This window comes from Egretta garzetta, unplaced genomic scaffold (assembly GCF_000687185.1).
Source record: "Egretta garzetta isolate BGI_Z169 unplaced genomic scaffold, ASM68718v1 scaffold553, whole genome shotgun sequence".
In the NCBI taxonomy this organism is placed as follows: Eukaryota; Metazoa; Chordata; class Aves; order Pelecaniformes; family Ardeidae; genus Egretta; species Egretta garzetta.
In genome coordinates, this window is record NW_009259328.1 from 2,186,122 (window position 1) to 2,199,295 (window position 13,174).

Consider the following 13,174-nt stretch of genomic DNA (forward strand, 5'->3'; position numbering starts at 1 on the left):
GTTAACAGTTCTTTTTGTAAATTTTTTTCCCCCCCCCCCCCCCCTTTTTTTTTGCAGTAAGCATATCTGGCTCAGAGAAATTGGAGAACCTGCTGAATATCAAAGGCTCTTTGCTAGCATGTAGCTCCTTTTTATGTTTATCTGTTCCACCATACTATTCTCTGTGATAACAAAATGCTCTGTTACAAAATAATACTCGGCTTGGGCTGAGAGCAAAACTCTCCTAATGTTACAAGTGTTAAAGAAGTTCAACAAGGAGGTGTTTGTAACTGAGGTAAAGAAAAAGAAACTGGTGATGCTTTGGGGTTTCCTGTCACTAACTTGTTGACATCTCCTACCACGTCATTTTCTTTGATAGAATATTTCTGAAAACTGAGCAGAGATGAATGGCATATCTGACTGATTTATATAATCAAATTGAAGTGAGAGAACTACAGTTATTTAGTGCATCTACTGAAAGGCACTGGTAAGTCAGTCATATCCAGGTAAGCTCACCCATGTAATGAAGTTATTGATATGATTTCATACCTCCCAGTAACAAGATTACTTCTGTTGCATAGTGCTTATGTTGTATTTTATACATATATCAAAACAACAGTTGTCGTGTGTCCTCTGTCATTATGAATATTAAAATGCAGCATAATATTTTTGGCCTTCCGTAGTGATTCTAGCCTATGAAATAGTTACAAATAGGATTCAGAGTTACAGGTTAGTACTTGGTTTTCTAAGTAGTTTTTCTGAGCACACAAATTACTTTTTAAGGGGGACATTTTAAGTTTCAAAACTCAGATATTTAGCTTCACATGACAGCAACCAAGTAACTATAGTAAAAATCTAGTACAATCTGAAAATAGATAGATATGTGTATTATATATAACAGAGAGAAGTAGCATATATATGACACAGCTTAGCTGAGCAGCTAGTCTAGGCAAGGTAATCATAAAGATGGCATGAGGTTGATTTTAGTACTTCAGAGGATGGCAGGTCCTCTGAGGCATGGGATCTGGAGCAGTTGACATGTACTGCATTCACTGAATAAGTACTTGAACAGGAGTGTAAATGAATTAATGTGTAATATTGTGTAAAGGTGCTTCCATCTATCATAATTGTTATAAATTGTGGGAAAAGAATTCCTGAGGCAATCCGTAAAAGGTTATAAAGTTGTTTTAGGACTGGAAGAGTTAAACTGAAGTCATCTGTGAGTCCCAGTAAATCTCCAAATTCTTGGAACTCGTAAACACATGAAAGGAGAGCTAATTCCAACATACGTATGTATTTTTAATGTTTGGACATATTGGTTCTCAAGTAATAGGGAACTGTAAGTGTTACCAGACACCTGTGAAAGGGAGGGAATATATAAGAATATATATACTCACAGGCTGTATGGATATCTCTACTGATGAAGCAGTGTCTGGAATGTTTACATGAGTTTTATATTGTAAGGCACTGTAAGTAACAGTGAAAATGGCTGGCCTGTAGGAGAGTTGGTTTCTATTTTTATCTCTATTATAATGCTTGTCTCAGTTTTCTCATTTATAAACAAAAGGAATGATGATTGGCTGTATGGTGGACTGCCTGAACATGGACACCTGAAGAATATAATACAGAGCATAAGTGCTTCTGCCTCACTTATCTTCTGTCATGTATATTCCTTCTGCTACTTGGAGTTCTGTACGTCCCTTCTTCCTCATCCCTAAAAGCTCTCATTCTTCTTTTTCTTTTTTTTTTTTCCTTCTTTTTTTCTTACAATGGAAAGTGAACAAATTCCAAGTGGTCTGCAGCGTATAGCAGCATATAGTGGTGTTCTTTTCCTGTTTCACTCTATTTTTTTGTAATTGTTTTCCTTCACTTTCAATATTTTAAAAATGAGCTCTTTGAGAGGCTTTTTTTTTTTTTTTAAACTCTGCCACTCTATACTGTGGCCAAGCCACCGTTCAAATCTGGTTGAATAATCCATTTCAGGCTCTAATTTCACCCATCGCAATAGCTCTTCAGTCCTTCGGACTGTAATTGTCACGATGCCTTGGTATTGAGAGAACCACAATTCATGAAAAACCACTGCTTGGAGCCCGCTTTGCTGCACAGCGAGTCTGTGCGTAGGCTTGTCAGCCTGACCTATAGATAGCTGCATGTATTGACTGCAACTTTGAACAATACCTTTTGGCACATTTCAGAGACTGTCTAGAGCCCTGACTCTGAAATGAAGTAATTTTTGTGAGTTTCCTAGAAACAGGATGGCCAAAGATGGTGTCATCTTTTGGCTCCAGTATAATGAGCTGCTATTATGAACAGATGAAACGTTCATGCTGGCTTGTTCTGCATCATTTCTGCCATGACTTCTGCTCTAAGTGCAAGTGTATGGTACAAAACTGTCTTAACCTGAGTGAGAGTACAATGTCAAAAGCACGTTTTCTTTCAATGAAACTGACTGTTCCTATCCAAAGGTGCTGAACCATCCCTGTGCATTATTGTGCTGTGTCCACAGTGTAGTCTAGAAACAGAGTATAGTCACAGAATCACAGAATGGCAAGGGTTGGAAGGGACTTCAGGGGATCATCTAGTCCAACCCTCCTGCTAAAGCAGGTTCACCTAGAGTATGTTACACAGGACTTCGTCCAGGCTGCGTTTGAATATCTCCAGAGAAGGAGACTCCACAACCCCCCTGGGCAGCCTGTTCCAGTGCTCTGTCACCCTCAAAGTAAAGTTTTTCTTCATATTCAACTGAAACCTCTTATGTTTCAGTTTGTGCCCATTGCCCCTTGCCCTGTCGCTGGGCACCACTGAGAAGAGTCTGGCTCCATCCTTGTGACATCCACCCTTGACATCTACTTTTCAGTGTAATTTCACCCTGAACTTGAGAATAATAAAGATTATGCACATGAATTAAAAGTAATCCACATTATTACTTTTTAATTAACTGATCATAAGTAGAATCATAAAAATTTAGTCTATATTTACCAAACTGCTTTACCTAGAACAAAGCCTTTAGTTTATTTACCAAAAAACCCTCTAAAACACACAAGTTCATGCTGAAGGACACCCAACAAATTGAAATTAATTTACCTTCCTGAAATAATTTTACGTCTAAATCCACTGCTATTGCTTAATTTTCAGATTTATTTTTTGGCCACTTATTTCTTCCTGATTAAAATATATCCTGATTAATGCTGAACTGAAAGGCTATGGCTGTTCAAGAACTGACATTGCAAATAGTCTTTCAACTTCCAAAATTGCCTGGAGGAGATCTGCTCCTTCACGTTTTTTTTTCCCCCCGTGGTAGCTTGATTGTAATATCCAAATATCCACAGCTTTCTTCATGCACATGCTATCTTGCCCCCTTAAAAAAATAAATTAAAGAGCAAATATTCAACAAGGCACAAAAAAATAGAAATATTTACATTTCATGCAAGATCATGGAAAATATGTGTTCTATCACTGAAGAATTCCGTGGCTCTGACCCTGCCAAAATCTGTGTACCTTATTTTACAATCTCAGCTTTGCCTGTTGAAGCAGACAGGATCACCTGAAGTGTGTTAACTTGAAGCAAAACCCCCAAATCTCTGAATTTCAGTGCTAATCCTGTAATTTACTCTGATATAAAATATTGTACATCTGGGAATTTACAATGATGTCAAGGAGACAACATTAAGACTCTTTACTGAAGAAATGTTTAAGTCAATAGATAGAAGCTGAATCCAGATAAATATAAATTAGGTATCAGGTTTGCAAATTATTGGGTTCTACATGGATGTAACTGGTCAGTGTATATAGTATCTGCTACATTGGAGGTCAGGCAGGTCCTTAACTGTGTGTGTCTTTCATGGAATAAATGAGTAAATTATGTCTATTTAACAGAAGATGTTTGGGAATGTTTCTCTTGGCAATCATGCTCTGTGTTGCAAACCAATATGTTAAAATATCTGGTATATCTTCCTGTTTTAGGGGAAGAATTTTAATTTTACTTGGTTGATTACTCTCTTTGAAGAGAATCAATTATGCCAATATCACAACAATATTATTAAGACAAATTAGATTTACAACATTTCCAATTATTGAACTTTGCTAGATGAATAAAGCAGCAGGGAATTATATTCCAATAACTGGCTTCCGACGGTTTTGCATTAAAACTTAATGAACTGATCCTCTTTCTGAAACTGCTCTAGATTTGCTTTAGACTAATGTTGAATCAAAACCGGTCTCCTCCTGGTATTTTTTAGGAGGCATTGATGTTGAAAGTATTTGGGGAAAGTCGTTATTTCTGATAAAGGGACATAACTTTATGGACTTGGTGGAGCTCTGACAGAGAACATTACCTGAGAATCTGCACCTTTGTATTTAGATATGATAGTGATGTTTAAATGTTTGGACAGCAAGGCGCTTGCCTCCCTTAAGGAAAGTTTGCTTCATGCTGCTTTTATTGTCACTTGCAGTGAAATGAAACTTGGGCTGCAAGTTATGACTGGGCAGAGTGGCATGGCTAAGAATGGCTTTGGATTTCAAACAATGACACCGTCCATGCCAAAAGTAGTAGTGAGTTCATTTCCTTCCTTCATCTCGCGCTGGATGGAGACTTTCGTATCTTTGAGCTGGAAGCAGAGTCGTATTTGTAGGCTGACTTGGGAAGGAAGTGGATAATATCGTGGGAATTCTGCAACCCCTGATCAATGTTCCTGATGGCTGGCTGATAGGATGAATAATGAGATGTTCCAAAAGGGTATATGCTGAAGGGTGCCTTTGTGTGATGATACCTGTTCTGTGCAACATAAACCACATATTGGATGAGCTTCTGGGGTATCCATGTTGGTGGAAAAGAGAGGTGTCAGTGCTACTTAACTAACTGTGGTGCGTCTGACTGTTCCAAGCTATTGTTCCATGTAGTGCAGTGCTTGGCAGCAAAGCGTGTATTAGGAGGCTGTTGCTTTGATTGCTGTCCCTCTGTGCTGATCACTGTTCTGTTGACATAGCTGTTTGTAAGGCTGTGTTATCAGGGATATGTTTGCTATTAAAAAGCAAGTGACTGAGTTGTCTGATTAATTGGGGTTTTTTTATTTTGGGGTTTTGGGGATTTGTTTTTGGGGGATGTTGTTTGGTTTGGTTTTTGGGGTTTTTTTTTAAAGATCAGTTAACTCACCTGGCTAATCATTTCCTCAAGGAAATGTAAATTTGAACGGCAATTAAATCATATCTGGGTGTCTCAGTCTGGAGAGGTAAGTCTCTTATCTTTCCTTCCAGGTTCCTGAAATTTCATTTGGCTGCAGAGTATGTGAGGGGAAGTATGAAAAGGAGAAAGAAAAGGGAATGTCTTACATCTACATCATTGTTATAAACTATGTGATGTTGAGTTGTATTACCTTAAATGCCTCTTCTGCAAGTTAATACTGGTAACTAAGAACAAAATGTGACCTCCTGTATTCAAGAATCAAAAGAACATTTTAATGGAAAGTTTCAGCTGTGAAATTTGGCTGTGATGGGGTCATGTGAGCTGGTTTTGGAACTTGTCACTAATTTATTAAATTTATGCACAAAATTACCCCTTTATCAGTCAAGCTGAGAGATACCTCTTAGCAGGTGCAGAACTATCTCTCAAGATTGAAAGCATACATGAAGAGACATGAACTATATTTTCTAAATTACTGGGTTTATTTCATAAACTTGAATAAAAAGACATCAGTTTGATGCAGCCCTGCCTAGTGGGTGACATGGTGTGATATTGCTACGGAATGATACCGATGCCTAAATATAGGCACTTACTTATTCTTAAAGAAACATATTCTTACTGAAAAATAAAAATTATTTTAGAATAGTTTTAAGAAAGTTAATGATAGGAAAATAAGGCCTAATCTGGAGACTTTATACTTCTTGAATAGCAAAAGATTAGCAATACAGATAATATCTTAGTATGACCTTACCATGTGCATGTAGTCCTGATGGTCTGACTGTGCTGTTTCATGTGGTCCTGTGTGTGAATACTGGCTGTAAATGCTGTTATTTTGGGTAACTGCATTCTCAGTAGGGTCATCATTTGTTAGGCCATGTGTGTATGTGAGGCCTAACTGATAACCCAGTGTTAGCATGTAGCAAAGAAGTGAATGTTAGCTTGCTTCCTTTCATATATAAATATAGCAGAACTTAAGATGTTTCAATAAACCTATTTTCCTTGCAAATTAATGAGTGTCTTCAAAGACCTTACACTAATGTGTCTGCAGGTTACTCCTCTTTGCTTCTGTCTCACATATCTCAGTCAATGTGAGGGTGAAGTGTATTTTGGTCCTTGACCTTTTAGTCCCTTTCCCCTCCCTGCACGCCCCATCAATAGGGTTGTGTTATTCATAGGGTTAATACATGTGCTACTCAACCTTGCAGTAAAACACCTCTGAGGTTCTGAAAAAGCACTTAATTCTCTCTTATTCACTGGGAGACAGATAGGGAGACTTTGTCTTTCCTGGGTTGCTTTGACGCAGCTTGAAGTGTCCTGTGGGCAGAAGATGCCAAGTGATGCACTTAATGCTGCTCTAAACAGAGAAGCCCACTCTCCTCCCAGGTTCTGTAGAAACCCATGTCCTGCATTGTATCTGCTGGTTCAAAATAGAGCAAATGTTTTGTTTGCTTGGTTTTTAAATACAAAATTTCCTGCAGAGGGGTATCAAATACTGCTGCTGTAACTTGCCTGTAGCTTATAGCTTGCACAATAGACGTGGTACGGAACAGAAATACAGTCTGCAATGGTTACCCAGACAGAATGACAGTGGTTTTCAGTTACTGCGGAGCACACAGCCAAAGGAAATACCATGCCAGCTGTGTCCCCCCGGCCATGTTGTGTTGTGCCCCACCAGTTCTGCTGCCTCCTCACGAAGCCACTGGGCGGCAGATGGGGACAGACTTGCGCCCCGACCGCATCACTGCCGCTGCTCCCCGCCGTTAGCGGGTGGGCTCGCTGGTGGTTTAACACACCTTGGTTTTGTTAGTGAGAGCCACTTCTTACTGCTATCTAAAAGCCAAAAGACTGCAGACCTATTGCTGATGTGTTCCATCACAACGGTGCGATTTCTACCTTTAAAATCAATGTTTTTATGGGTTCATGTGCCATCCAGGAATGCTTTTGTGTTGCATCCTCTAGGCTGAGTGCAATTCCAACTCAGCAGCAATTATCGCCTTCAGCTATAAGCATAGTGTGTGAATAATTGTTGATCTTTTTTTAATTTTTTTTTTCAGTTCAGGGCTGAACTGAAAATATTGGGGGGGGGGGGGGGAATTTTTCCCCCAAAAATGAAATACTGAAATGAATATTTCTATTTAAATCTGAGGAGGAGCATAGAAAGGAAATTAACAAGGTAGATTTCAGCATAGTTTACAAAATGAAGTGATAGCTCTCCATCTCTAAATTTTTTCCCCTTATTTTTGGACTAACCTAATTCTTGGCTCATTTTTCCCATGATGCAGGAGACCTGGATTCAGCCAGGTCTGAGGCATGTCAAGCACTATCTCTTACCTTCCAAGGAAGTGCCTTGGCTGTCAAACTATTCTCTTTCCTCTTTGTATAAACTATATAACTATTAATCACAGCCTTGGGGCTAGGCACTCTTTTGGCAGAGTGGCTTCATTAGGGATTTGATTTGGACCATCTTGGTCTTGGAAAATGCCTTTGTAGGGGTGTTGGGGGAAGGTATTGGCATTTCATTTTCCTGTTCCTTCTTTGTGCTTGACTTCATGAATCTGTCAGCAAGCGTTCCTGGAGTCCTTGCTTCAAAGGTAAAGGTGGGTACTGGGTTTCACCAAATCATTGTAGAGCCCATGAGCAGGAAATAACTTGATTTGAATTTTACCTCTGTTTCAGCTGTGATGGGCTTGCTCTTTTTCTCTGTGAATGAATGCTTCACAAAGAGCGTCTGATGATCTCTACTTGATAATCAAGTCTATTGGTGAACAGTAGTTGGCTAGAGAAGTTGCATGCTGCCTTTTTGGATGAGTATTGCTTTACAGTCTGGAGGACACTAGAACTGAAAGTAGCAATTAAATAATAATTATGAAACATCACCATTTTGGATGATGTCTGCCTGGCTTGCTTCCAGAAAAATACAGTTCCTGTAGGTGTATTCACCGTGTACAGTGTGATCCTTTGGAGACTACTGATGCAAATAAAACTGGAGCATGCAAACATAACACACAAAAGGGTGATTGCTAGTCCAATAATTATTTGAAGCATGTTCCAAGTCCCTGTAGGACAGTGTGTAAGCATTTGGGGACAGATTTGTCAGTAGTACCTGAGATTCGTGGATATTTCATATTTGTTCTGAAGTAGCAGCAGAACAAGAAGTCCCTGCTCCATGGAAGTTGAACCCCAAGTTAAAAAAGACCTTATTTTCCAGAGGCCTTAGCTCCCACTCAGACACCTGCTGAAAGGGCAGAGTTTCCTAAAGTGCTTGGGTACCCAACAGCACCTTACTGATTTGTTTTGGTACCCAGGACAGGGTCATGTCTCAGAGTCCCTGCTCTGACCTCCTCTCCAGTCTCTACCATCACTGCCTTCATTATCATTCACTGCCTATTCCAGCTGCAGATCCAAAACGCCTGGTAATAAGTGACAGCAGCAAGCATCTGGGCTTGAGCAGCTTCCTCAATGCACCTACACTTTCCTTCACTGCCCTTGCTAGGGTGACTCCTCCCTCAGAAACAAAAGAGCAGCCAAACACCTTTGAAAAGCAACACCCTGTTATTTGCACTGAAGAAAGTACTGAGGGAACCTTTCTCTGGTTTTCACTTTGCTCTTTTCATTTGTGAAGGCTTGATGGTAAATTACTGCACAGCTTCCATCCATAAAAACTGGTGGGTTTTTTTCCAAGTGTAATATTTCTCCAGCCCATTTGTTTCTCTTTAACTGCTCCAAAGTAGGTTACATCACTCATTGCAAGTAAATGCACGAACAGGATTAAGCAGCTCTGCCAGTATGGCTGAGTCCTTATGTGTCAGGGTGACTTCCTTGAGCAGGAAATGGCTCCTCCCACAGAGTAATTTTCTCTGACAAAGATCTGTTCAGCTTTCCACAGGGAAAGGCAGGCAAAAAAATCACTACTTGGCCTTTTTCCAGGTAAGCACTTGAGCCCCTCAGGGTTGAGATAGAGACTGCTTTTGATCACAGGGCACTTGCACTGCTGTTGTTAACGTAGACCTGAAAACAAACCTCCTGTATGCAAATGAGCATCACACTTTCAAGAACACATAACTACCTTTTGGTCTTCTGTAAGTCAAATATAGCTTTTAAAATCTTGTATCCTCTCAGTAAATGGTGCTTTTGAGGAAGACTTGCCGTAGAGGAAAGGGAAATAGGGCCCAGAAAATGGCCAGGAAAAAAGAGTTTCAGGAAGGATTAGTCTGCAAGTAATTTTGTCCTTCAGATACATTTTTCTTAATTTTTATTTCCAATTAATAGTTATCAAAAAAGAGAGTTCTCATTCATGCATACTATATGAAACTTTCATTTTTTTGCTTACTTTTTTTTTTTTCTGGTGGAGATCCATGCTTCAGTTGCTTGGATTAATCTTGCTGTACTGTGTATGTTCATTTTATATGTTTTATATTTGCAGAGTCTGAAACTTCCTTTGGACAACACATACCTGTTTCAATCCATCTAGGCAGTGAGCATCAGATTCTGAAGTGAATCTGTTCCAGCAGACTCTGCACTAGGCCCAAAATATCATACAGATATCACTGTTGTATTATAATTGTCAGACACTGCAAAAGTAGACATCATTCAGCACATCCATATAATATTTTCTAATTATTTGAATGTCTTGTGGTATCTTGAATGAGGCAATAAACTAAACAACCAGTCTGTGATTTAACAGTCTCGAAAACCACATGTATCTTTTATGTTAACCAGCCTCTTCTAAAGCGCGTTATCTCAGTGCCTGACGCAGCACTCACAGGCTGCTACCCTTTGTAGAGCTAATGGGCTCTGTTTAGACACTAATAACTTAAGTAATTAGCAGAGATGTTTACACAGATGTAAGCATTGCACAAATGAAGATTTGAATTTTTAAAGACTAAAAGGTGGAGCAAGGGAGAAAGCCAAGAAGAAAATGACAAATGTTTCAGTCCTTTTGCTTGCTGGAGCAACATGCTTGCTAGTCTAGAGAAAGAAAGAAGTTCCTCACTATTCCTGCCTTGCTCTTCCTAGTGGGCCAGAGCTAATGCAAATGTCATCCCCTCACCACTACTCCCAGAAGGAGAGTTCCTGAAGATGCAATTTCTAGGAGTTCATGTCAGATTTTGGAGTTCTTGGAAGACTTTTTTTCCTTGGGGCAAAGCTTTTGGGAATGACTCATCAAATCAAGGTATTTTTGGAATACATAAAGGCAGGTGCAGCTGAAGGCAAAGTCACAATTGCCTGTACTTAGAGATCTCTTGTTACAAATATGCTCTGGGGTTGTGTTCATTTACCCTCACCTTTAGAAAAGAAAAGTCCCAGTGCCAAAACTTGCTATCCTAGGTACAATTTGCACATGTTAGAGATTGTAATAATTCAAAGGGCTCAAAATCTTGCTAGGATTGGTTTGATTTAGTTGTGACACAACAGCCTGATGATGGATGGCTCAAGGAGTTGCCAGAAAATGTCTTGTCCACTGTTGTTAATGTGAGCCATCTCCTTGATGTTCCTTCAGTCTCTGGCAGAATGGCGGATATGAAACACATCTATGTTGGCCTTCCAGCTGTGTTCTGATTCAGTGCCTTTTTGGTACATTTCTTATTTGTGCAGATACTAAGTGTACAAACCCACAGCTGTGCAGTGTGATATATTACATTAGTATGAGTTATGTATGCAAAGGGAAGAGCAGAGTTGGTGATAGTAAATTGGGAGGTATAGGACAATGATGGGTATGCCAGTCTAGGGAAATGTTCTAACTTTAAAGTTGCAACAGTTATGCTGCGCTGTATTTCAGAAAAAAAGTAGAGAATTGATGGCTTTGGTACTGCCTTAGTTGGAAGAGGTAGAAGTTGTTGCAGAATTACTGTGGTGTAGAAAAGCATCTATACTAAAGGGTGGACTTAAAGGTCTGTAGAAAAGGGTTGTAGCATTTTAGTTGGGACTTAAATCAGCTTCTTTGCTGAATATAGAAAGAGCAAGTGGCCATCTCAATCTAGCTAATTTGAAAACCTGCAGGAGCAGGTGGAGCGCCCTGGCTGTCCAGATTTTCTCCGAACTCAGCTGCTAGCTGGCTCACACACACTGACGGAGACTTTTCCTGTGACACTTTGCCAGGAAGTTGTCCTGTGAAGCCAAACCTTTTGAAGCTGCACATTCAAGCGTGTGGTTGATAGGGAGCGTGAACTAAATTCCTTCTAATTCTGGGGATGGGAGATTGGCTTCTTTTTTCTCCTTAATTTGAGGCTTGGGGGCAGTTTACCCCCATGTACAGAGTTGCTTATTTCCATGAAATATGTAAGAATGTCTTTGTGTGTGCACAAACACACTTTTTTTTTCCCTTTGGTGTTTCCTGCAGTTAGCACCACTGATTCAGTGGTGCTCCAGCTTCCATTTGCAGCTGGTCAAAACCTCCCCAAGCCCATCCAAATCCCGAGGCAAGGTGTGTGTTCTTAGAGAACCATGAATGTTTTAATTTCATCTTACACATTTGCAGCTCCCAAAGATTACATCAGAGTTTCGGTATTAGCGCTTTGTAAAAGGGTTTGTGGCCAGGTAGTGTTAGTCTGTCTGGAACCGTTCAGTCTCAGCACAAATATTTCTGGAATATGGTTAATAAAGGCAGCTTTTAGAAAAAAATACTAGAAAGCGACAGTAGAAGGGCGCAGCTTACCACCTACTGATAAATGGGTTATTGTACTAGAACTTGGAGAAATTGCCGCTGGGCATCGGGGGGCCCTGAAGAGCCTCAGTGGGTGCATGGGGCAGTGCCATGAGATGAGAGGTGACTGTGTGTAACGAGTGAGGAGGTCTCAGACTTGCACCCTTGTCTGCTTAGCAAATTAAAGTGGATCAGGAGACCCCCCCCATTTGCCCCCTGTGTCTCTGAGTTGAGCTGATCTTGCATTCAGCAGTGCCCAGAATTTTGTCGAAGCAGAACAAGGTAGAGTTTTTGTCCCTGAGGGTGGTGGAAGGAAATGAGGGCTGTGGGCTCCCTTCTGGGCTAAGCTTCTTTGCTCAGGATGGAGTTCCTGGACTCTGATTCCTCCATCTGCTGGTGCTTTCTGAAATGAAAGGGGGACAGCTCATGGGTACTCCATGGAAGAGACTTCACGGGGGTGCAGCCAACAGCTGGCAGGGCCAGAGCAGGAGCTTTGCTGCTACCTGCAGCAATCCCCTGGGGCATTTCCTTGCCTCCTCTCCCACTGCTGCTCCGCGGGGCAGAAAGGGCCTTACCTGCGTCTCCACAGTTAGCAGCACAACAGTGATCTGTCCAAAGCTGTTAAGATTCTAGGTAACCTCTTCAGCCGCTTTGAGCCCAACCCATCAGCAAATTGCTCACCCAATGTATTATGGACTTGTCTAGCTGTGTGCTGGACACTTTGTCCAGCAGGATACTGTGAAAGACAGTATCAAATGCATTGCTAAAATCCAAAAAACCCACATCTGTTGGCTTCCCTTGGTCAACTAGGTGGGTGACCTTACATAAAAGGATGTTAAGTTGGTTAAGCAGGACTTTCCCCTTTTGAACCCATGTTGTCTATGACCATTGGATGTGAGGGCGATCTGGCTGCGACATCTGTCACCCCATTGATCGCCAGGGTTGATTCGGCTGATCTGGCTGGCTAGGCGGGTGTCCCCTTCCTCCCTCACCGCTCCATGTGCGTCCCTCCCGAAGCTGCGCGCTCGGTCGAAGAGGACGACCTTCCCCGATAGAGACGTACCATTCATCGGTCAAGGGTATACGGTAGCTGCGCTCCCCTGCTAGAACCTCCAAACAAGCTCAAGGTCCATTTGTAGGAGAACGTAGGGTAGTCAAGCTTCCAAGACTGCAGACACATCCAAGTGAGGCACTGCACGGGGCAGTCTGCCATTGTTTTAATTTCTTTTTCTTTTTTAACAACCCCATGCAGCGCTACAGGCTTGGGGAAGAGTGGCTGGATAGCTGCCTGGTGGAAAAGGACCTGGGGGTACTGGTTGACAGCCGGCTGAATATGAGCCAGCAGTGTGCCCAGGTGGCCAAGAAGGCCAATG